Raw genomic sequence first — 20,929 nt, forward strand, 5'->3', positions numbered from 1 at the left:
TCCCTGCTCATTACTGCTCCCCCGGCGCATCCTCCTCCTCCGATCGGCAGAGGGCACCCATAACCCGGACAGAGTCCCGGCTTGCGCTTGCTCTGCAGTTTCCACTAGCGAGCAGGGGAGGAAAACGGGCCGGAGCTCCTGCTTTGGGGTGAATTTCTCTGCCGTTTGGGAAGAATTCCCGGCTGGGAGTTGCTTTCTCCAGCCGGGCTGAGGGAATGGCTGTACGGGCTGTTCTGCAAAAAGAGCCACAGAATCCCACTGCCTGCCCAGCTGGCTCACACACACAGACGGGGCAGTCACGTCCTCTCTGCTGCCAGAAGGCGAAGCAAATGTTGTGGGCACGGTCAGCGGCTGAATCAGATGTAACAGGTGCGTGCAGAGAGGCGCCCCTTCCGCCCTTCCTTTGCTACACAACTCAGATCGTCGGAGAGGTTTTCCAGGGAATGCATCTCTGGACCTGTGTGTGGCTCTTCTGCATTTTATCCCACGTGAGCAAGAGAAAGGCAGTTTAAGTGTTGGCGCTGAATATTTTACAGTTTCTTGCTGAAACTTCCCTTGGCTTTTTCAAATGTGGCCATCACAAATTCGTTAGTTCCTGCTCTTTCCTACAAACACAGGTGAAAAAATACGTACTGTGCTGCAAGGGTGGCTTTGGAGCCAGGTGTGCTGCATTGACTGGCACTAATGGCATTCCTTCTGGCCTTTCTGCCCTGGTTTTAAAATCATATGGTATTTAGGAAAAAAAAATAAATTCTTTTTCCTTGGTTTTGTTACATCTCAAACTCTTATTTCCCCTATGGCCCAGTGAATGCCTCATTGTGAGGCTGTTATTAATGTAGGATCTGGCTACACATTACACATAAAAAAGCTTCTGCACAGACCCTTTCTCTTGGTCCCTCCTTTGCACTAAATGTAAACCACGTGTAATTGTGGGGGAAGTTGATAGCTAAAAAAAGAAATTATTATTTCTTTTTTTTCCTACCGATTTCTTCTCCGACAGACAAAGCTGGTAAAGCCAGATTCCCTTTTCATGGCATGTGTTTCCATATACCAGCTGCAATGGAACTAGAGATGATATTGCTTGCCTCCTGATTTATTGTCAGAATGGTCTCCTAATCTCAGGTTCATGTATGTGAATCTAGAAGACCAGCACTGTTTGTATCAGCCTTATTCCAGGTTTCTATGCAATAACTGAAGTTGAGGTCAGGCTGACTGATGTCTCAGCTTTTGTTCCTTTGTGCCTTTCTGTCCTATTTTAATTCCATTTATTGCCTTTCTTATTGTAGTTGATAAGGGATAAGCAATGAATCATGGAAAGCCTCTTGCTGTTTCTTATGCGCCTGTTCATGCATGACATCGAAATCCCAGATCAAATCTGTCAGGTGCTTGATTTCTTTTTCATTCATGTATGTGTTAAGTGGCATTTTCTAGCACGAACTAGAAAAGCAACAGAGGCTGGAAAACTACAATAAAGACATTCCTTGGAGGTTTCTTTTCCCACATGGAGATGTGGAAAATGATCTTCATTACAAGTTATTTCCTTGCAGTCTTCGGGAGAATTCTTCCTCAAGCAGTGCAAACACAATGTAACTGGCCGTGAGATTGAGTGGCTGAATAAAACAAGGAAAATCTGGCTCAGTGTTCCTAAAGGCAGATAATTTTGTAGCTGTATTTAATTGCTATTGACGCTGTCACGCTATTTAATTCGTATAATAAGGAATCTTTGTACCAGCCAGTATAGAGCTGCTGCTTATCCCAAGTTCACTGATTAGATACAAATGCTGGATATTTCCAGATGTGCTTTTCCAGAAGTGAATAAAAGATGCTTCTGTAAACTGCAGAAGACAACAGTGCTTCTGGAAAATGGTGGAGCCAGTGGACTGGGAGCAGAGAGCTTTGCAATGGGGTCAGTAGATATGTACTGGATGTAGATCTGACCAGGAACGTGTTTGTGGATGGCAGGATGGAACACAGAGAACAAATCACAGGTGGTTTTGGTTAAGGTAAGTTTCTCTGGCCATGATTTAATTTCATGTAAGTTCCTCAGAACAGCTTTGTTTGATCAGGTGAGAAGGCCTGACGTTCATATCTTCAGTACCACCCCAGTGAAATGTCTATACCTCTCTTCAACTCTTAACTTACCAGTTTTGTTTCTGGGATCAATTGTCTGAGGACAGCGTAAGTTCTTTCTTCATTACTGCCCTGATTTCTTTGATCTCCATGCAGTTGTTGCTGAATAGATCGCCTATATTATGGGAAGTTAAATAATCTAGCTTTATTCTTTGTCTTTGGCAGAAGCGTGTGAGCTCAGAGCTGATATTTTCTGTTGGCACCTGCTACTCATTCACTTCTGGCTATTGCTAAAACTGCCACAGGAAAGTGGTTTCAGTCTTCTGGATTGGAGTCAGTGTTTAGGCTTTACTATTTCTTCTTTGTGGAAAATCTTGGTGTAGGAAAAGATTTCCAGGAAACTGTATTTCTAGTGCAACCTGGAAAGAAATGGTAGCATGTTACCTTTGTGAAAGTGGTGCTTGCCTCCCAAGTGAGAGTCAGGCTCTACAGCATAAAGTGCCTTTTACAAGGTAAATGCTTTCCAGGACATGATAGTGTCAAAGCAGATTTGGTCCTTTGGATTCTTGCCGAGAAACATGCTTCCTGGATTTATTAATACAAGATTCTGTGCTCTGTACATCAGGATCCTTTGGGTGAAATTTTTTAATCACAGTTTAACTCAAGACCATGTTGAAAACTCAAAGGATTCTTTGGTTTAACCATCATCATTTTAAATACTGAAGGTTATCTTGATTTTATTACAGTTGCAGAAGTTTGGTTTAGGTGTTTTAATCTGGCAGTCTCGGCTGAGGTAGTGAAAACGCTCTCTTGATGTCTTTGTGCTGTGCTGTTTTCACAAGTGGCTCTGCAAGGGAATGGGTTTGTTATACAGGAGTGAGAACAAGAGGAGATATTATATGTTCAGCAGAAACAAGACATCAGAAAGGGTGAATTCTCATCTCCTTTGCACTTGGTAGAATTTCCTAGGAGTAATTCCAGTGTGTGTGGTCACTGCAATCCTACAGGTATTGCAAAAGAGGAGCTGAGACTATGTAAGGATTATGCTTTTTCTCCTGATTCTGTCTCTGACTCCCTGGAGTTGTGATCTGCCAGCCTCTACGGATTCAGGGCTTCAGAGATGTTTTGAATTGTGCTGAGAACCCCATGGCTTCCAAGAATGTATTTATGGAGAGAAAGGCCAGCTGAGAAGACCTAGGGTTGATGAATTTGGAGTTGTTTTATGCCTGAAGCAGAGAACTCTATGTTCAGTTTTACCCAGCTTAGAACAAGCCATGTTTGTTTAAAATGTTGCTGCTGATATAGCAGAGGGTAGGGAATACAAAACACCGGCCCAGAGAGAAGCCCTGTGATGAGGGCACTGCCCCAGAGAGACTGCAGAGTAAGGGCAGAGAGAGGGAAGGAAGCTGCCCGCTAATTGAAAGCGCATCTTCCCGTCAGTCATGGGGATTGCCCATCAATCATTCTGGCACCAACAGGATCTGACATCAGTGGGGAATTAAATAAACTCTTCTCTCTTTAGGGACCTGCTGATGGAAACCTGTAGGGGGGAAGTGAGCAGAGGAGAGCAGGAAGTGTGTGCATGGGGGAGGAACAGTCTCGGTGGTCCCCTGGGATGCTGCAAGACTGTGTTTTTTCTCTTTCTCACACCAAGCCAAAGAGATTTTTCAGTGATTCCGCAAAAAGGTGAATTTAAAACTGGTAACAGGCCGAGCTCACCTCTGTTTAAATAAATAAACTTCAATAACAGTATCCTATGGTGAGTGCTCTGAAAACTGAGCGATGCTCTGTGCAGCTGGAAAGCTGTTTTCAACCTTGGGTATTGTTGGACTGGAGTAACTGAGAGATGAACCTGGACCAGAGTGTTGAAGAACACTGGGGATAAAAGTGAATTAAAGCAAAGGGCTAGAAAGCAAGGCCCTGGATTCTGTTCCTGCTGTGGATCTGTGTCTACAGTAAATTAGGAGGTGATGGGATGAAATGGGACATGGCAGAGCAGATCTGACTGAACTCAGTGCAGGCACAGCAACTTGTTTCCCTGCTGGCCTGGCTATTGCCAGTGGGTCCGCTGAGTAGATGTGTCTCTGTGTGCACGTGTGCTTGTGTGGAGGGCTGCAGAGCAGCTGGAAACCATTCGGGCACTGACAAGTCCCCTGATGGACCTCCAATGACATGGAGCGGTTTTGGTTTCAGGAAATCCAAAGGGAACCTGTCACTAATTAGACACACAGCTAATTAACGAGAAGCAAACAAAGAGCAGCAGCTTGTGTTTTGGGAAAGCTCAGCCTTAGTAGCCAAGGATGTCTGTTCCTCCCTTTCAAACCATTTCAAAAACAAACAAAGCGAGGGAGACTTGCATTTCAAAGCAACGCAAACACAGCCAACCTCAGAAAGCCTTCCAGAAGGGTTGCCCGAGAGTGGGATTTAGCAGTGAAAGGAAAAAGGGCACTCCAGGTCTAAGGAGACCTTCTCTGTCTCTAGACTAGGGCCCTCTGAATCCCCAGTGTGCATCTCTTATCCATTAGCTTTTAATTTGTCTTTCTCCAAATAAATACTCCTGTTAAAATTTTGGGAGGTGGATGAGGAGGACAGGCAGGTGTGGGGACATGAGCTGCCATTTTGTGCTTTGCTGCTGCCCAACTCTTAGAGGTGTGTGCCATTTCAATTAAAAAAAATTTTGTACCATTTTTTAATTGCTCTTGCATGATGTTTTATTATGGGTTGGCTACAAGGATAGGCCAGTAACATAAATAAGTAAAAATTATCTAGGTCATGTAAACAGGTGCCCCAGAGTGGATCAGGCTCTGGCTGAGCGCTAATATCTTTAATGAGGGAAGTGTGCTTTCAGGACAGGAGGAATCCAAAGTTGTAATCCCAGTTATGAATCCTCCTCTGACCCTGACACAGCTTGCTTAGGGCCTGATCCTCCAGCGAGCCGTGTTTGTGTCCCAGGTCCTGCCCTGTGCAATCACTTTTGACTGCCTTCAAATACATCAGTGCTTGCAGGATTTGTTAACTGAGGTTTGCAAAGTGCTTTGGACATGAAACGTAGTAAGAATGCCAAGTAATGTGGTGTATTTCCTAAACCCATGCATGTAATTAAGGGAGAAAACCAGTTTTCAGAAATCAAGGCAGTTTCTAGCCTTTCTCATCTCAGGAAAAAAAAAAAATGTGGAAAGCAGAACTCAGGTCTCAGAAATCAAGAGGCAAATTTAAAGGAAAATAACAACTTGACAAATAATGCTATTTTAACACTAATGTCATGGTTTTGGGGGACTAAATAATGAAACTGAGTACTTGGGTTTGACACTATACGAATGCACTTTAAATATTTATTAAAAGAAAATGCATTTTTAAGCTTCCTGAACATTCAATATTCAAATTACTAGCTTTATCACCACTGCCTACTGAGGCAGTGTTTGTCCTTGGATCAGCCCATCAGCAAATATTTCTATTTTGTGCTTACAGTATTGGGAGGGCAGGCTGGGAGCAGTGAGTTCAGCCCCAGTGCTGTCAGGGGGTCCTGAGGTTGCTGAGGTCCTGCTGGGATCAGAGCTGCCAGGCTGCGCAGTGGAGCAAAAAGTCCCTCCCTGCTTCCATGGGATGCTGTGGTGTTTAGCTCATGAGTATTTTTGAAGCACTCAACTCCGGGACCAGCAGGAATGATCAGAGTGCCTGGCATTGCACTAAACAGTAGATCACCAAATGCACTCCAGTAGATTTTTTTTTTTTTTTCAACATTCATCTGGCTTTGCTCTTTTATGGCCTGACTTGAAACTGACTTATGCTCTGCTATCAGCATGAGTGTTTATTGCTGTCAGTGAGCCTGTTCAAAGAACCAGCAAAGCCGAAGGATTCCTTCTGATATTATTTTGGCTCAGATCTCAGATATATATCAGATTCAAAAAAAAAATCAAAAAAAATCAATGGCTTCAGGTTACAACAAGCGAGGAGCATAGCAACTTTTCCAGACACACACAGATTGTGCCGTGCCTCCTCCCTGTTACTATCCTGAGCTTCCGTGAAAGTTATAGGAGGCAAATACATGTACCACTTCATCAAGAAAACACTGTGTGACACTTCAGTTTCTCCTTCTGGGATGCTACTTAGCTCTTTTTTCTCAATTACTGAGACACTCCAACAACCCTTCAAGGTACAAAGCAAAATAAGAAGATAATGAGATTTTTCTACCCAGCCACTTCTTACTAGAAGAGGGCTGTTTCAGATGGCATCGTGTTTCTTTAGCCTGCTCAGGGCTTGAAAATATGCCCTTGATTTCAGCCCAGGAACGTGGGCTTGTGCTGCCTTATTGTCTAATGGATCTTTCACTTGATCTCCCCATGCAAACACACTGAGCATATGCTTGGCTCACTCAGAGAAAACTGAACCCCACTTATGTTCTTAGAGTGTAATCCCTTAGTACTGATTATTGTGCTGCACAGGAGCAACAGGTAACTAAATCCATGTGGGTTCAGACTGGCAGCTGATCGTCCCACACACCGTTCAGCTGGTGAGCTGCGTGCACGTAGGGCTGCTCTGCCTAATTGCTTACCGCTGATGTATGAAACGCATTAATATGCTGGAACAGAAACACCAGATTACAGCAGTTCATATTAAGTGAACAGATGCAATGGAAAATTGTGCTATGGAGTGCAAGCCTCTTTGGATTTATCTTGTAGGCAGCTCATGTTTATCATTTGCCAGCTCATGCTGGACCAGAATGAGGTAACCTTTCAGCCACGGCTTGAGGAAAGTATTTTGTGAAATAAAGGCAAGCAACTAATTATAAAACTTAAGGGGGCTGATCTAATTGTTTCTAAAAACAGATTTCCACTGACCAGAGAAACGCTTGGATTACATTTCATATGTGCTCAGGGCCATGTGTTCCATCTCCTGGCATTTCTCCTGACTCAGTGGAAGTCACATTCTTCTCTGTGACTTTTGATTGTGCAATATAAATTTGTAATTGAAGTGATTTGCAGGGAATACAGTATGTCCTTGGGCTGGAAGGCAGCTAGAAGTCTCAAGAACTGTTGTAGCTCGAGGCTGATTTCTAAATATAAAGTAGTCTGAGCTGATCTGTAATGTTTGAATGCCTCCTTGGTTCAGTTGAATTGAGTGCTCAAATGCTGGAGGTGTGAATCACAGGAAAATGGACCCTACAAATACTTGAGTCAGGATGAGTGACTGGGGTGGTCTAGTATTTGGAGATGCTGTCTATGGAGGGGTATCTTGCAGGTAGAAGAGGAGGAAATGCCAACTGGCTTTCTACTCTGCCTCCAATTACAGCAAGTGCAGATTTTGCACCCAGACAGATAGAGCTACACATACAATACTGCTCATGCAATCACCATGCACCAGAATATGAAGGTGCAATCCAGGATACTTATGGGAAATGTGTCCCTTAAGACCTCTGTGTCATGTTACTGCCAACAAAAAAAAAAAAAGAAAAAAAGAGAGAGAGATGCTCGCTGCTCAGGTTCATCTTACATGAAGCGCTTGCCAGTTCTCTACTGTTTGATAACCGACAGTATTTCTGTTACAAGAATCCCACATGCACCCTTTAAATGAGCTTTTCTAAAAGCTGTGTTTCTAGCAAAATAATGCAGGTGATTTTGGCACTTTCATTTCTCAGCTAGATATTATAGGACAGAACTTTTCACAGCATTTTTATCTGGAATTGTTCTGGCATGAATTTCACAACTGAATGTGTTGGTATCTGTAGGCTATCTCTAGGATCTGATCTAAGAGACATCTTCACACTTACCCTAAATGGCTGGACACTGTACGTGCTGTTAGCTCACTTAAGACCTACATGTTTCTAAAAGACTTGCACTTGCAGGTCACTAAGGATCCCTTACAAGCTAGAGAAAAAATGACCTTGGATGTAATGCCACATGCTGCTGAGAATTGCTATATCCATAAGGATATTCACGGCTTGCACTCTAAAACTGTGGATTCTGTTGGGAAAAGATCATTTCAGGGTCAACTCCATTCCAATGTGACAGTAAGTGAAGAAATCAAAATCTATTAGGCTGAAGGAGTTTTTATAAATGGCATTTAAAACTGGCATGTTGCTGGAAGATGGTACGCTGTTGCTTAGGATATGACAGATTCATTATTAATCATTAGTTCATTATTAGTTCTTCACTCAGCCGTTACATTACATTCACTATGTAATACTCAGATCTTCATACAGACTTAAGCTTTCCCTCTCTTCTCACTCCCTTCCCTCTGTTTTGGAGAGACTAATAGAGACAATGTTTGTTTATGGTTCACTTGTTAACCTGGAGATGTTTAAAAGCCCCTCTTGTCAAGATGCTTGGGGAGAGAAACAAGTCATCAGTCAGCTGGCCATCATGGCCTCCTGCAGCCTAAAAAAGGGCAATAAATTTCATCAATTGATTGTTGCGTCGATTCATCCCCTGCCTTTTAGCTGACCACTTACTATTAGAGACCAGCATTGAGACAGCAGGAATTTCTCCATTCTTCTGGGACAAAAGCCTTCTTTGCCTGGATTTACACAGAGAAATTGTTCCACTTTTGACTATTTCCCAAGCAGAGCAAATAGGGGCAAACATTGTGTGGATTGCTTCCCATTTGAGACATTTGCAAGGTAAATGTACACTGCCAGTTTTGCAAATGGAAAATTTGCATATCTCTTTCTCCCTGCCTCTTTCAAGCTCCAGCAGATGTGATCAGACCTGGAGATCTAGTGTCTAAGTAACCTGGTTTACATGGGAGCAGCTCCATCCCTGGACATTTGAAAACTTATTTCTCAAGCTGCAGTCATATTTAGAGGCTGCTTTTTACAGTCTGGCTCCACTGTCCCCAAATATCATTTTTCGTACTGTCTTCCAACAACTGTTGTTGGGGTCACAGATTACAGGGATTTAAGCTGCCATGTTATAAAATGTTAGAAGAATCCAGTGGGACATTTAGAACATGAATGAGTTGGAGCCAGATGGAAACAGAATACAGGAGGTGGATTTTCTCCTGAAGAGGTGCTAATAATTCTCAGTAAATATCAAAATGAAGAACAGTTAGGTTGGTTTTGGATGACAAATAGCTTTGTCTCCAGTCACAGGTTAACATTCAGGAGGTTTTTTTACTCTCTGTTGAAGGTCTGCTTTCCTGTTCTGTTTGCTGCTTGAGAAGGGTATTTGCAAATGTATGCTTTCCTAAGATATGGCTCCTGAACACAGAGTGAATTGCATGGGATTCCCAGAGACTACAGTTCAAATCCCAGGCAGGGCAACCAGAGTTCCCTGGCTGGCAGCACAGTATATGAACAGCCCTCCTGTGTGATGAGCTAAACCCCTTGCATTGAATCCTGCACTGCCTCCAAATCGCACTCCACTGCACCTTTGTGCCATGCCAGCTTGCCTGTGAGAGAACAAGACAGTCTCACCTGGATGTGAGCCCTGGATCAATTATTCCCTGCTGACATCACTTCTTGCTTTCTGAGCCCAGGGATCACAGCCCTGCTTCCAGGTGAGCAGCCCATCAGCACTTTCCTTCCCCTCTGCCTTGATGCTCAAGCTTTTAAAACATCTCCCGTTGGCTGTGACATCTCTTGCTACGTACATCTCATGCTGTGGCTTCAATACTGCTGAGTTTTATCCTTGAATGCTTATGTTATTCTTTCATGCTCATCAGTACTGTCCTGCCCTAGTGCCTGCTTTCAGTGTGCTGCCCAGCCCTAGGAGTTACCAGTAGATCAAAGCACAGCAGTCACCAAATTCTGAGACAGAAGGCTTTGTCTGTTGTTGCATCAAGACCTTCATTCAAAGCCTCACAGCTGAAAATCTTGATCCACCAGTCCAATCAGTTCAGCAGTGCATTTGGACCAGTACTTAGCTTTGACTTTGTCTTCAGAGGGCCTTCATTATATGTCAAAACAAATTTGTACGTCTATGCCTCAGGATGGCACAAATGACTGCACCACATGCACCAGTGCACTGGACAATTGGCTTTTCTATATGGGAAGGAATGGGAAAATTGTGAAGCTTTTAATAACTTTTAATCAGTAGCAGAATGGGGAAAGGAAGAACGCTTGAATGATTTTTACATTAGCTTAAGGAAAAACTTACAAATTGTTTAGATTCTTTGTAACAAGATGATAACTCAGCTTGTTGCTGGAACTCTGACATTTCCCAAGCAACCTCTGTGGCAGCAAATACAGCAGGACTGCGGTCAGGTGTGAGCATGCAGACTGTCTGGATGAGTTCAGGTATGCAGGATTTGCTGTGAAAGTGTTCACCATGAACAATGTCAAGCAGACTAGAACACTGAGGATTCTTCTGCTTTACTTGAACTGTTACAGAATCGTATAATCATAGAATGGTTTTGCTGGAAGGGACCTTTAAGATGATCTAGTTCCAACTCCCTGCTGTAGGCAGGGACACCTCCTTCAGCCCAGGTTGCTCACAGCCCCATCCAGCCTGGCTTTGAGCCTTCCAGGCAGGGCACATCCACAACCTCCCTGGGCAACCTGTTGCAGCGTCTCACCGCCCTCATAGTAAAGAATTTATTCCTAGTATCTAGTCTAAATCTCCCCTCTTCCAGCTTAAAGCCACTTCCCCTCATCTTGTTGCTACTTGCCCTTATAAAGTCCCTCCACTAAGACAGAGATCAGAAAAACCAAACACTGAAGTGGGTATTGCTGCCCACTGTGCTTTAAGTGCGGAGAACACCCCCAGCTGGAGCTTGTTTATTTTCCTGTCTGACTTTGTTGTTTTTTCTGCTGAAAAAATTAACCAAAGCTCACAGTGCTTGATAAGGGAGAAAGAGGCAGCATTTACCCTTGCATGAGGTGCAAAGATGAGGGAGCTTTTCCCCTACTACTACTACATTGCTTTCGATTCAATTATTTTTCTTCCCTATTTTGATTCCTAGCACATGGTGTACACATCTGCAGGACAGATTAACTACCTCCTCTCTGGCATGCAGAGTGCCTCCAACAGGCTGCAAGCCATGCAGATGCTTTTGCTGTGCTTTGGGTATAGCTCTCGAGTGCATGATGCAGGAGGAGTCATTTCACCATAGTTCTTTGTTTCTTCCTGCAGTGAGCCCAGACCACACCGGTGATGCCTGAGGATGGTGGTAACTTTGGGGTCTTTGTTTGAAACACTGAAATTCACTTTGGGGTGCTTTCCTCCTGCTGCTGTTGGCTCTGAGATAGCTGTAGTAGATGGTAGCCACAGAGATCTATCTAACATTGCAGGTCCTTTTACCCTGTGTAAGTCCGTAAGTACCCTGCATATTGCTAGACAGCTGCTACAGGCTTTCCCACTGAAAAATGGCCATATACAGAGGCCTTGCCAGAACTTGCATTTTGCCTTTGGAAGATGATGAATGTCAAGCTACTGTCTAGTGTTTTCATCCAGAATATCAGGGCACATGGAACGCAAGGGTTACGTTTCTTCTTCCTGAGTATCTGCTGTGTGGCAGATACTGCTCCAAGAGCTTCACAGAAGTAAGCCTCCTCTTTTCTTACAGTTCAGTCCCTTTTCTTCAGAGAAAGAAAAGCTGCAGCCAGACGTAATTCAGAGTATCTCCTCTTCTTGGTCAGCCCACTGGAGTTTTATCCAGGGATATCTAGGTGATCTGCTAGATTTGTTAACGTAGATTTGTTGAATGTTAACTGCTCCTGTGCTCACTGTGGTGTGAAATACACTGAGGTGTGTTTCTACATCTTCTAAATACCTGGTGATCCTTTGCGTTGTATTAGCAGCTAGGAGCCCAAAAATTTCACTGTCGTGCAGCTAAATGAACACAACACAACCTACATGCCAGGTACAGCGTGTGCTTCACTGTGCGTAGTGCAAGCAGTTATGGAAATCCTCTGTTTGCTCTTTACTCTGAGAGGATACTCAGAAGTTTTGTTCAGAGTTTTCCATTTCTAAACCCAAAGGCAGTTTGGTTGCTTGTCTTTCCCAGAAAAGCATCTCACTTTAAAGCTATATGTTTTTCTAAATCACCTACATCCTTATTAATTTTTCAAGGCAGTGTGATGATTATGTGACAAGGAAGATTTCAATTTCTGCTGCAGAAGGCTTTTTGCCAATTTTTTAAAGCCTTTAGAGAAATTTTTTTGCAGGGGCTTGGTAAGAAAATGTTCTTTATTGTTTCAACATGTCTTGGGACAAATAGAAACTGGTCCTGAGGCAAGATAGTATTCAGAATTAAATTAATTCTCTTAAATATGTTATTCCAAGATACTATTGATATAGATGTGTTTTCCAGAGCATGCATGGTAATACTTGCTGCATCTCCGTTTTAATTGATATTGCCTTACTCAATTGACTAAAAATGACAGTAGGCAATTTTTCCCTTGATTTTATTCCTTTCAGAGAGCAGTCTGGAACTAATTTATTCTATATACTCGGTATTGATTCTGCTGATATATTTTGTAAACTCGGAGTCACCGTGGCCCACACGGCAGCAGGTTGTTAGTTACTGAGGGCAGTGCATTATCCCAAGTGACGAGGCACAGTGGTGCTTGATTTTCCTGGCGTATGGGAAGAGATGAGTGACTTTCTGAACGCCCAGAGGTCAGTGGCAGAAGGAGATTGCAGGGCTCCCAGTTGGCTGCAAGCAGCCAGTTCCCTGCACTGCACACCCTCCAGTGAAGGTACAGAGAAGCACCTGGGGCTCAGCACCATTTGCCAGTTAATCTCTGTGCTGCGTGTGTGCAGCTGGGATTCCTCAAAAGCAAGAAGTGCTGAAGAACCCCAGGCTCTGCCAGTGTGAGAGAGAGAAAAACACAGTGATACTAGGGAAGAGAAAAGAGGTGTCTGGAAAAGCAAGAAGAAAGGCTGGGAAGTTTCCAGGAGGCAGCTCCAGGCTTGCTCACATGTATTCTCCACTGTGCTAAATAGCTCTGTAGAAGTCTGTGGTTGAAGCAAGGGCTGCTAACAGATATGGCTTGTGGCTCTATTCACCTGCGATGCACAAATGTGGTACGAGGTGCTGCTTTGTAAATTGAATTACAGGACTAGGAAGGTTTGTTTGTTGTGCACTGCCAAGTCACAGCTTTTCCCTTTCTTTGCCTAGAGCAGGGAACTGTTCTGTGGGGACAAAGCGAGTCATCTGCAGGGTGCTTGCCATTATAACGTGCTGAATCCTGACCAAACTGCAGGTGAAAATCTGTAGGATGAAGTGATGGGGAGGATAGGGTTAGTTGTGTGAGCTTAGTGAACCGTGTCTAGAGGGACACAGTTCTCTGGATGGGCATTTGCAGACTGATGGAGCTAGATAAGCATTGGTGAAGATGAGTAATGATGCCACACAAGGCGAAGGAAAAATGCTTCCAGAAAGATGAGCTGTAAAAAGAACACTGATAATAATGATAATAATGTCAGAAATACTGTCTTTTCCAGCCCTGTAGGTATCTGGCAATAAAAATGTATTGATTAGCTGACATTCTCGCTAACAGATGCTAACAAAGACAGCCTGTACTAGGCTGATTTTTATACTGAATCATGGCTTGTTCATTGGAAGCTACTCTCAAAGCCTCATATTCGTGTGGGCCCTGTTCATGTTTCTCTGGCAAACTTCTCTTACCTGAAAGGGCAAATGGGGAGGTCACATTTCCCTCTTTTGTCACTCTGAAATTGTGGTCTGTTCTTTTCTCAGCAAACTTCTGGGTCTGTACTTCCCATTCTAGTTCTTCTCTCTTTATTGGCCTTTGTGGAATATCAAAGGAGAGGTTTTTCTCATACTTCCTGTTTGAGCTGTTAATGCTCAGTTACACTCAGGAACAATAAACCACACTGAGCTAATACGTGGTCACATCACGTAGCAGAATGGAGAACAAGCACTGCGGGCAAGAAGCATGTGTAGGGTGTAGGCTGTCCTTGCTGTGCCCCACACATCCCTGCGCCTTGAGAAAAGCAGGCTGCTTCTCTGGCACAGCTGGGGCTGTAGGGAGGAATCTGAGAGGAAAAGTGAAGATGAGTATTGTAGGAGTCAGATTCTTTGAAAATGATTTATAGAAAATGAAGAACTTGCTATTTAGAAACATTTTTCTGGCCAAATTCTGAAGTCTGCAGCCAAATTCTGCAGCAGTTCTTCAAATTAAATCCCCAGTGAAGTCAACTAGTCTTTATTCTATCAAAGGGTGAAGAATTGGTTCACTCTGATTCATGGCAACAGAAGTTCTTAATCCCTGGCTGCTCAGCTGATATTAATGCTAGTCTTTCATTTGCATTCAATAACATTTTGACTTAAATTCCTCTGAGGGATCTGTCTCTTAGATGCCTGAAATAAAAGCCCAATCCCCATGTCATGTGGGCTCCTGGTGTTTTGTGGGCTTGATGAGGAAAGCAGTTCTTTATGGAGAGACAAATCAAAGCTGCTTTCTTGCCAGGTGTAGATGAATTGGATGGGTAGAGAAAAGTGGCTTTTTAATGCAGAGGTGTGTGTTAGCTTAAACAAACAAACAAGAAAAAGAACAACTAAATCTGGGCATGAATTATTACCTGCCTCAGATTTCAGTGTGTCACATTTTGAACTGAGCTGGAGTACTATGGCTTTTTAAAATTGCACTTGAACAAAAGTAAATACAAAAAGAAAGAAACCAGGACAGCAAAAGCCTGCAGGAAATTCCTCTACTGTAAACAAAGTCACGTTATGATTGATGTGAATGTACAGCCCCTTGTAAACATGTCTGTTTACTTGCAGGAAACCAGAAAGAACCCACATTGGGTGCTGCTGATTTTATCTAGCTTTACTTAAATGCTTTTGGCTTCCAGTAGTCACTCCAGAGAGAGCATGGGAGTGATGGCTGCACCCTGGAAAACTCCACTGTACTTTAAAATCTGTGCCAAACACTTCAGGTGGAGAGGGAAATATTGATCATAGCATTCTGGGGCAATCCTGAACCTCAGCGTGAAAGCTTTTTAATAGTGGCTGTGAAGCATTAATCCTTTGCAAAGGAGCTCCAGTTTTCAGTGTACCTCATGAGGGAATGTTACGCCTGTAAAAATGCAGTGGTAGCCCAGATCCTACACCACGAGGTTTCTCTAGGCTCCCACCAAAGATTCCTTGTTCTAATATTCTCAGCGCTCCTGAGGCACACACATTTGGTTTTGATGGAAATTGCTATAACTGTTTGCGGGACACTTTGTTTTTATTTAAAGATTTGGTCAAATCTGAGATTGAAGTCTGTGGGAAACTGCTCATAGCCTTCAGTGAGGCTCTAAGTCACGGTGAGCAAATCTCGACTTTATAATGGTTATTTCACAGAAATGATGAGGAGTTACGCATTGTTCTCATTGAAGAAGTGGCACGTGGCTATTACAGAGAAGCTCAGCATTACAGAAACAAAAGTAATTTACTTGGATGTTGTTTGGTTATGATTTAAAGAGTTTTTTTTTTACTGAAATGAAAATTGCAATTTTGAGATACTCTCAATTCTGCATACATTTACTTCTAGCAAAATGTATTAATATCTACAGACCTATTCCTGTGGGATTGTTCACAAAAATGTGTCTCAGTTTTGCAGAATGCTTTGCCATAGGGTGTTACGTAGAAGGAAAACAAGGAGGACAATATTTTTTCAATTTGTGCATATGGACAATTGTGGAATTTAAAAGAAGCTTTTCAGATATTGTAGGCTAAGAATTTTTTGTGCCATGAAGGATCTAGCAACACACTGGCCTAACAACACCTGTGCCTTTTGCATGAATCATTTTTCAATGAAAAGCATTTAGAGGGGTGGAAGTGTTCCCAGGCAGTGTTAGTCACCGAGCCATTACCACATTGTGCTGCTGCTCAAGAATCAGGGCATGAAATTGGGCTTCTGGGTTGTTCTTTTCTGAGCTGAGTAAAATTTCAAAGATGAAGTTGGCCAAGGGTGTTTGAGATAACAACAGAGCCTGAGCTTTGTCTGAGCCCCATACTTAAGCATATGTTCAATTTAAGATTAAGAATGGTCCGTCTAGCCTGGACAACCAGTAAATCATGTTTGCCGATTCATTACAGACCTCTACTGTATTCCTCCTTACTTGTCTCCTTTCCAACTGAAAAGTTCCATCTCTTTGGTTTCACCTTACATTCAAGCTATATTCTTTTCATACTTATTGCATTTGCTGTATGTTTCATGGATTACTTCTACTTTTTGGAGCACAGGAGGCAGCCACCAAGGCTCACAAAGTGCACAAGGAAGTTTTCTATTCTGTTCTCTGTTCATTTCCTCATGATTTCTACCATGATAGTTGTTCGGGGTTTTCTTGGTCAAGGACAAGGATACTGAATTGATGTTTTCAGCAGACTATCCACTTCGATTGGCCAGGTGAGAAAACAGTCCTAATAGATTCTATTTGGATATAAACATGTTTATAGACTGAGTTTAGACAGCGAACAAAACTGGCTTAAAGCTGCAGCTTTGTAGAGAAAGTCCAAAGCCTGAATACTGGCTCTTGAGATGTCTACCAGGCTCAAAAGCCACAACAACCATTCCTGGTTCCCTTCAGGGTAATGCCAGACATGAAATTCTGGCACTGCTGAAGTGGAAGATATCAGTAAGAGTAGTGATCTGAAAGTAAAAGGGGGATTTGAGCTAAATACAGGGAAAATTATTCACACTACAATTAATATAGACAGATGGACACAGAAGCTGATTAACTAGCTGTCTAGAGGCTCACAGAGATTTCCCTACTGAGAAGTCAGTCAAGCTAAAATCAAGGTCTGAAATGCAAGCTGAACTTGCTTTTAATGCTGAGACACCAGCATTAAAATCCAATCCAGGTCCTCTGAGCAGTAGCACTTCGGTTCTGTGGCATCCTCACTTAATTAGTCAGCAGTACTTTGTTTTCTGACTGCCAGAGTTGCCGACAAACCGTTTGCATATTTAATCACGTGCTTTTTGGTTTGTTAAGCTGTAGAGGGCAGAACAGCAGAGAATTTATGCCAGACTGAGAGCAAACATTGCCTCATGTGGGTGGTTTTATACCTTGGAGGCCAATCCTTCAACTTTCTGGCTTATTTTCCCCCTTTTTTATTTCTGATGAAACAACCCAGGAGGAGGTAAATCATGATACAGCTCCTCCTACCCCATATGAAAGTGAGAAACGGGAGCAAAAGGGGCTACCACGTGCACGCAAAGAGAGCAAAAAGGAGAGACAGCAGAGTGAATTTCTCCTTGAAAAATTTGACACGGAGACTGGGAACATGTTTATAAAGCCCTAACTGAGAGCAGAGGAGGGTTTGTGTCTTTGTTTTTTCAAAGTGCAAGATTGGGGATGGTTTATTGGACTCGTGGGATTGGACAGTGTGTGGAAGGCCACCCATCTGGAAACCAGCTGATCACTGCTGAAACTTTCTTCCCAGGCTCTGGCCCTTCTCTGACAGGGTGCTAGGGTTTTATGAGAGGCTGACAGCAAGCCTTTTACAGACCATAACTTCTTGTCTCAACAAAACTTTCTATAAATTAGTTGGAGAAAGGACCTGAGGGGATTGTCCCAATCTGGCTTGGGGTCTCAGCTCCAAAGTCAGCAATTTTAACAGAATAATCTGAGGTTTCAAATCAATTGTGTCTGGAAACAACCTTTATGGGAAATAAATGAGTGGGAGGCAGGAGGCAGTAAAAGGGAGGCAGGGAGTGAGAAGTTATTTCTGGATGGTGAGAATGTAGACCATACAAGTCTCTTTTCCCCAGAGACTTTCCAGGGTCTCTAGTCAGTCCATGGTTCCTCAGAACCAAGCCTAAGGCAGCTTCCATATAGAACTTAGGCTGCTCTCTGAGTCTGAGTGTTCAGAACCCTTTAAGCATTTAAAAACTGAAGTTTGAATGTGATCTTCATGGTATCTTCGTGATAATCTGAATCTAATACACCTTGAAACACTCCGTTCCCATCTGAAAGGTGTGGCCAAAACTCTTTCTTATCCAAGTAGCCTGTTTGATACCAGGCTTGTTTCCACGGTGCCTTCAAAGCAAATAGGTAGTTCTAGGATGGAAAGAGATTCTCTTGTGTTGTACATTGAACCCAGCTGAGAATTGTGTCTGGTCCTGTTGTCTCTGCATGTAGTATGGAATCAGTAGTGTGATATGACAAAAGACAAGGCAACAGAGGTTATGCTTTTCCAAATAAATAAAAGAAAGTTAAGAACAAGCTAAAACTTTAATAAATATTAAACATTTTGTTCAGGAATTTCAGTAAATATTTTGATGTAGACAAGTAGATGCTCTATCAAATGCCCAAGCAGTGTTTCCAGGTAAGTAGATGTGATACTTTGTAATTCTAACTGTATATACGTGTTTGTTTTGGAAATATCAATGAAATAGGAAAACAACAACAACAAAAACAGTATTGTGTCATTTTCTATTTAAAAAGGTTATGGAACAATTTGCTTGGATTGGAGGTAAGAATTACCATAGCAAATTTCTGTGGGGTTCATTTGTGTTTAACAGTAAACTGGATGTGGTTCACAAATCTCATGACCTTCATCTTTGCTTTCCAGGGTGGCTGACTGAGCCAAGTAGTTGAGGAAGAGGAAGGAAACCACTTGGATGACTTTTCCTGGAGGGAGAAGGACTTCTCTGATCTAATTGGGAAAATGTTACTTGCAATCATGGACAACTGCAGGAAGCACTTCTAAACTGGAGGACAGGAGAGGAATCAGCATCTTGCCTGGATATTAATAGCAGTTAATGGCTGTGTCTTGTCTGAAAGAGGGCGGATCACCAAAATGTGATGAGCAGGACAGCAGTTTCTCATCCTTCCATACCAGAAGACAACACCAGGTAGGCTTGAGAAGAGTTTTGGTGGGGACTCGGAGGGAATATGCCTTTTGGAGCTGTAGTTTGCTGAGTCTTTTCATATCGTGTATGGTTTAAAGCCTGGTTTATGGCATAGTGAGGCCATAAGCTGCCATAAGGTGCTTTTGTGACATCTGGATGTGCTAATGCTCAAGTTTGGTTTGCTATGGTTTTAAGTTGTTTCATTCCCCAGTCACAACAGTAATGTCTATCCTGCTCTTAGCTGGAATGAGTTTTACTTGAGGATCCAAATGCTGCTGGAACAGCAATAATTAGCTATTAGCAGGTTTAAAATAAAGTTTGGCTTACGTGAGAACATAGACAAAAACATATCTAAAGCATAAATGAGAAGGGCAGTATCTCTATTCGGTATTCTCCTCCTATGATCTGTTGGGCATTAGTAGGTGTATGTGTGCGTAAGGGCACAGGGCTGTGCGCCTCTGCTCACTCTTCCACAAGATGCAGCCAGGGAAAAGCCAGGATAGTACCTGAGTGCAGCCATTTCGAGATGCAGAAATGTGAACGTGGATTAAACTTTGAATGCTACCTGCAGGAACACTGGAGGACTTTCAAAATGTCAGAGAAAATACTCATTTGAAGTGTGTGAAATGCCTTGGCAGAACCGTTACCAACTTCCACCAGTAGGAGCTGTTACTGTAGCTGCCAGTTTGCCTTGGTTCAGAGATGACCTACTGCTGGTTGATCTGTAATGGTGCTGTGGTTGAAAGTTAGAGTAAAGGGGAACTCTTTATGGTCTCAAAATGTATTACATGTGAAAATACTGAAATATACTTTTAATTTAGAACAAAACTGTTGAGAATTGGTTCTTTTGCTGTTTGCTCGTATGCTGAGAACTCAGCTTTGTCCTGCTGTAACTTTGTCTGGCTGCGCCTGGTTCAACTCCTATTTAATCCAGTGGAAAACTGCTGGTTAGAGGTGGACTGCGCTCTGCGGTGCCCTGCAGAGATTTGTGGTGATACACCAAAGCAGAACAAAGGTAACAGTCTCGACTGGAAATTCGCTGGGGCAGGGACTCTGTTTGTATGCGTGGTGCAGTGTTGAAGACAATTGTCGACACTTCAGAAATAATGAATAATGCCTGTGAGGAGGAAATGTCTCCTCTCAGCTCTAGGTGTTTCTGCCCTAAGTGCTGACAGAGGAACACAGAGCCCTGAACTTTGAGGACTTGGCAGGTGAGGAGAAGGAAAAATCTTTTAACTTCTTGTTTAAATTTAAGTTTAATCTGCTTTCACTGGGTCTGGCTGAAATATTTGAGCATTTAATTTAATGTTGTTGGTTTTGGGAAAACTTCTTGGGCTGCATGGCATGAAAAATGTCTTAGATATGTGACAAGGTTTTGATTTCGTTTGTACTTTCATCTGTTTTCCATTACAAACCAGACTAATTGCAGTAAAATTCTCTGTGGCAAAAGAAAATACGAGAAGTGTGAATCTGGAAGTTTTCTCACTTTTACAATAACTGTAAAAACAGTCAGCAAACAGGTTTTTAAATGATGTATTGTGGGAAAGAGCAAAGATTGGTTGCCTTCACAGTAGCAGGATTTCACTGACACTATCAGGTTTTCAAAGCTGTCAAATTTAATCTATTCTTATACGCAGAAAAGCTACTTTGCACACTTGAATTGCATTTATTCCTATTTTAGAGACTTTAAGATTCTGGCACAAGTCGACATGCCTCTGATGTTGGCAGTGCCTGTGTAACCATCCACATTTTGTTCTTACACAGTGACTGACAGGTATGCTTGTGAAAGAAAACTGCTTTCTTAAAAAAAACACAGAGGAACGAAAGACATTTCCAGGGGATTTATGCAGGGCTTACGGAAGGGGAATGAGGAGTCCCTTGGCACGGCCCTCCTGCCTGCTGTGTCCAGGAGGGTTTCCCCAGCACGCTGCTGGCTGGGCTCCTTGCCTGGGCAATGCTGTAGAAGCTTGGTGCCACAGCGTGCACGTTCCCCCTAACCCTCTCTGATACCTGCTCGTGCTATAAACCTGGCTGTTGCATGATTCTGACTTTAAACCAACGCTCCTATCACAGTGCTCTGAGAACAGATGAGGCAGAGAAAAGCAAGGATAT

The 20,929-nt window shown here is 42.9% G+C and overlaps 1 protein-coding gene across 1 annotated transcript in view; it reads left to right on the top strand.

Moving 5' to 3' along the window:
- Window positions 1-159: 159 nt before the first annotated feature.
- Window positions 160-20,929, top strand: part of TBX1 (T-box transcription factor 1) — a 138,918-nt gene continuing 118,148 nt past the window's right edge. Inside the window, exons 1-2 of the mRNA XM_085238482.1 lie at window positions 160-369; window positions 18,538-18,820. The gene's annotated coding sequence lies outside the window, so the exon portion shown is untranslated. The remainder of the gene's footprint in view (window positions 370-18,537; window positions 18,821-20,929) is intronic.

This window comes from Meleagris gallopavo, chromosome 17 (genome assembly GCF_905368555.1).
Source record: "Meleagris gallopavo chromosome 17, MGAL_WU_HG_1.1, whole genome shotgun sequence".
Lineage (NCBI taxonomy): Eukaryota > Metazoa > Chordata > Aves > Galliformes > Phasianidae > Meleagris > Meleagris gallopavo.